Below are 5,630 nucleotides of genomic sequence, written 5' to 3' on the forward strand. Positions count from 1 at the left end.
CATATAAATATCTAAGTTGATTCGACACGCAAGAGCATGCTTTACGTATGAACAATTTCCAAAACGAGATAAATTATTTACAAACAAGTTGATGAAACAAGAATATCTGCAGTCTCGTTTAAAGTCATTATTTCGCATGTTCTATGGTCGATACAATGACATTTTCAGCAATTTATCATAAAGTCCAAAGCTGACTGACGTTTTTCATACTTATTGGTAGTCCATTATTTATACACTGAATTGACGACGGATTTTTCCGTTACTTCCTGCTCATGACAAGGAGCACACGGCGGGTCAGCAGGGGATGCTCACTCCCCCATGGACCTGATCCCACCTCTAATGTTTGCTCTGTTCCTATTTTGTATTGTTTAATGGACTTTGAAATTGAATACTATTCGTTATCTCCATATTCTTATCTTCATATTTATGACTTTTCATACCAACTTACGGATTTGCGTTTTCTAGCAGAGGGAGGACCCAAGGTCACTTTAGTGGTTTAGTTTATGCAATGAATAACTGAACATATTCCAAAAGATGGTCTGGACCCCCACTTCCCCCTTTTTTTAATTCGTAGATCTGTGTATATAAAACATAGAGTAAATTTTGAGTCAATGTAAAAATTAACGGAAAATTGAAAATTTATCTTCAAAACATCTTCCCCTGTGAAACAGCTTGACATCCTTTTGTTAAGTTTTATTCTATCTGAAATAGTACTCAACTTTAGAATGGTCTTGGATTTTAATATTTGTCGGTATTTATACTAGAAACATTACGGAAAGTTATGTTAACATACAACTTTTGCCAAGTGTGAAATATTTAGTAATATCTTTCGGTGTTTCTTTTTACCCTAGTTTAGTTGGCAGTAGCAGTTGGCTGTCGTACATAAATGGAATTCCATACGTATGTTACCCCTTAACAATACTTAGTTTTGAATGGCTGAATGATAGCATTTCCTTTTTTTTAAACATCCGGATAGATGAAGCCTTGCATCAAAGAAAAAAAATATGTAAAAGGTCCCCCCCCCCCCCGCCTCCCCTGATGGGCCACTCCTTTGCCAATTTTTTGAATTATTGATAAGATTTGATTTTTTGGTCCCTTTCATATTACCTAGTAAAACTCTTTTTCTCAACTGGCATGAATGAACGCAATGGATATTTCATATGTGTACTCGTATATTTACTTGTCTGTCTGTCTGTCTTAATGGTATTTTTTATGTATGACCATTCTATGGCGAAAACAAGTACACTTGTGAATGTTTTTGTTTTGAAGTACTTGATTACCTTTGTCGGTTCTTTGTATTTGCTTATCTCAAACTTAGAACTCTATATTTGCATGCAGTCCTCTGAATTTTTTTGGTAGATAATTTTACTTGTTCCTATCACATATTTAGATGGATTATGATGATTTATTTAATCAATAAAATACATTTTCAACATACATACATATATGGTGTTTATGGTGTGTGGGAGTAAAGGAAGGAGGAGGCATAGATACATGTATTTTTAATAATTCGTCACAGTAAAAAGGCTCTGCTTCATATACTTATGGAAATTCATTCTTTTTTTCAGTAAAACTCGGTTATAGCGAAGTCCTAGGGACCTGTGAATTTAATTCGCTATATCCGTAATTCGTTATATCCATATAACGAATTCGTAAACCCATATGAAGCGAATTCGCATTATGCATGTTTTCCTTTAAGTATTACCACCAAATATGTTAGGGAAGCAAATATTACAAAACATACCGTCGATAACTAAGGTTTTATTGTGAATTGAATTATATATACAATTTCATGAACAAAAATAATTCAGTTCAATTCATCAAATTTTGAGATCTTTGAAAGTTTGCTATAAAAGATGTAAATTTCATTATATTTAATTTCAACGGGACCCAAAATCAGTTCGCTATATCCGTAAATTCGTTATATCAGAGTTCGTTATAACCATAAACTTTTACAAGGATTTGTAAAGAATTTTGCCGGGGACCTAGAAAAACTTCGCTATATCCTTGAATTCGCTATATCCGTGTTCGTACTAAACGAGTTTTACTGTATTGTGTTATTAGTCTAACGCGGAGAGAAATTTGACACAGAAACATCCTGTGGCAATATTTTCTCACGCTGTTTTACCTTTTGAATGCAGTAAAAAAAAATTAAGATATGTGCATAGATATAAAAGGCTCTTGCATGGTATTTAGCTTAACATATCTCATTGACTCTCCGACAATTAGAAGGAAACACAGTAACAGTTAAGTTGAATCAAACATCAAAAAAGTACTCTATTTTTCATATCTGCAATTTGTTTTTATTCTAGATCTGCTACATGTAGACATTGATCATATAATCAATTTCATATTTATGATACAAAAAATTTCTGACCAACAATTTGCTTCCCATTGATGTTTTATTTGAAATAAAACATACTTCTGAGTTTTGAGTATTTAATTCTTTTAGAAAATGAATGTCATAACATAATAAAAATAATAGTAAACAAACGACTGGGGATCAGTGAAATCATCATTTTTTTCTGACAAAGAAAAAAAAAGTAACTAGAAAGTGTGCTATTGCAAGCAATAACGTATTCGCCCCGAATTGGACAAGATTTTCATTTTTGTATCACCAAAACAAAAACCGATTAGCTAAGCTTAGACAACCATCAATTCGTATCAGTCCTTTCAGGACTTTGAATTTAAAATCAGAGTTTAATATTTTCCTCTTTCTCCTGGTTTCCAGGGCAATAATCGATTATTTGAAAATTTTAAATGCGATTCCCACAGCTACAATTACTAATAATCACTAAAATAAAAAAAAATCATGACGAATGTTCAAGGGACCAGAGAGAACACTCGCAGACAAAATTCGTCGCTTTTTGTAGGTTTCCATGGCAACGGTAGCCTTTTTAGAACTGAATGACCACAAAACACAACTACAACGAGTGGTCATCCTTTGAGGAAAGTTTCAGAAATTGTAACATCCATCTCTGAGAAACAGTGTGGACAACAAAAACATGCGTACAATCGCAATATGTCGTCCCCGACTTTGTTCGGGGCGACATACGATTATAGAAGAAGGAGCTTTTATGATGGCTGATTTTGTGAATGTAAACTTAACTTTAGCGGTAAAAAAAAACATTGACAAACAAAAATATGCAACTTAAACAATTTTAGCTAAATTAATTTCAGTTGATTGAGACCCGTTTTATTGAGCGTTTTATGGGCCATGGTGTGAAATGTATAGTTATATAATATTTTGAAAACCTGATGACCCTATATTTTTGACGTTCTAGTGTTGTTAATTGTGTCACGGGGCTACCTATTATATTGATTTTTAAATGACGTAAATTGATTTCGATGAAATCGAATGGAATGAATAAACTCCACATATCAATATAACAAATATTTCTACACTTGATGATTTTCTTATTTTTCTTGAAAGTAGTATTTAACGAAGATTTACATCGATGTCGTCCAACTCGTATAATTGTTTTATTCACAGTATTTTGAGTAAATATATGTTACTACTATCTTGAAAGTTCCTTGGTTGGATTTTTTATTGTCAAAATTTTGTGGGTGTTTTTCTTATGAAAAAATAATTGTAAGAAAAATTCACTTTCCATCAAACTTTATATTCAGAATGGATTTTTTAAATAAACAATTATATTTATTTTTCGAATTCGTTAACAGCGTGAGGCGCATGCTTAGCGGCATTGTAAGAATATACAAAGAGTAAGGCTATTAAAAACATCTTTCACCTTTTTTTGGTAGTTACATGTAATTTTGGTCTGAAACTCTATGTCCGACTTCCAGGCGAGTCATAAAGAGATTGGTATTTATCTGGACGCTGAAATTGCCGATAATGATCGAAGAAATATTAATATATGATGATTTATGCATTCTTAGATTATAAATATTAAAAGTTTAATTTTAGTTGTAACACGTCATTTGATCGGTAATTTTTTTTTTTCATGAATTTTGTATAACATAACTTGCCTATGTCACAATGAATTATGTCAAAAAGCGTATTACTCCGCTTGACGTTACTTTTAAAATATGCTCTGTTTGAAACATTTTTCCGGTGTAAAGACGAATAATGACCCTCATCGAATAATGACCGGGGGTCATTTTTCGACAGCGAAAAATGACCCCCGGTCATTATTCGACGTAGAAAAATGACCCTTTTGCCCGTAGAAAAAGTGTCACCACCCTAAAAATTTGCAGAACCCACGTGAAGAAAAATTACCCCCTTAGAAAAATGACTCCCTGTGGATTAAAGCTAAAACTTTTGGGGGGCCAAAAAAAAAAATTAGATAAAGAAGCATATTGGCCAAAATGCTCACCTGAGCTTATTTGGAATAAATTGATGATATGTTGATCTCATAACATATGCAATTATAGCTATATTTTACCGTTTAGGTCAATGCAATGATTCAGAATCTAAAAGTGTAAAGATTTATCGAGACTAAAGGGTTAGGTAAACATTGTTTCGATGGTGGAAATCATCGTACTGACAGAAAAAATCAGCAGTATCACATATTATTATATCCTCCGCTTGAAAAGCGGGAGGGTACATACTATATAGTGATCAAGACGTCCGTCCGTCCGTCTGTTACGTTTTGGGGTATCCATCTGTTATCCGCAACTACTCTTATATATAAAAAGATGTGTTTGTGAGACAGCTTAGCCCCTGTATGGCAGCATAGCGAAGATTAAACTTTTCTTAAATGCAATTTAAATATAATGGTACCCAAAGTAGGGTCTTCTAACAAGAAATACAATTGCAAAATAGGAAAGCCCTAGCACCACTTGTTCAAATTAATGGCTAAGGATAAGTGTTTGAAAAGTAGGTCAAACTCAAAGGTCAAAGGGTCAAAGTTGATGGTTTCTTACAAAAGGTTTTATGTAACAAGGATTACATTTGTGAAGTATAAGAGTACTAGTATCTACGTTTAAAAATTTATAGCCAAAGTAAATTTAAAAAATGGCATTTTTTTGTAAAATGGGACAAACTCCAAGGTAAAAGTCAAAAGGTCAAATTTGGTGGTACCCAAAATAAGGTCTTGTCACAAGTAATATACACATATTGAATATGAAAAGCATAGCTACAATAAATGAAAAGTTATGGTCAAGCTTAAAGTTTTTGCGGAGAAACAGACCGCCAGATAGACAGACAGACAAACAGACGGACACGATAAAACTATATACCCTCGAATCTTCGATTACAGGGACATAAAAAGAAATGGTCTTCGATAAACATTTCATTTTATGAAACAGTAAAAAAGACGTTACAAGAATGAAAATGTTTGTTCTGATTTTCATATTAAATTCTCTGAAAAATATACTCAGAACTGGGTAAAAGGGTAGAGTAAAAGAAGAATTAAGAAATGTAATGAATACTGTGTGTTAAATCACACGAGTCTGAAGTTTTTATCGTCAAACCAAAAAAAAAAAAAAAATCCTGAAAAAATTTTCTACCCTTAACTAAAAAAAAAACATGTTTTTTTTTTCTTTTTCTTATATTTTTTTGACGATAAAAACTCATGACTCCTGTGGCTAGATCAAAAGGTTATGTCTACATGTATAGTTTTTGCATTAGAATGTGTATTTTACACTAGCCTATAGCTTTACAGAGCATG

Source organism: Saccostrea cucullata, unplaced genomic scaffold (genome assembly GCF_032062105.1).
Source record: "Saccostrea cucullata isolate Sc308-1 unplaced genomic scaffold, CSIRO_AGI_Scuc_v1 ctg12442, whole genome shotgun sequence".
NCBI classification, from domain to species: Eukaryota; Metazoa; Mollusca; class Bivalvia; order Ostreida; family Ostreidae; genus Saccostrea; species Saccostrea cuccullata.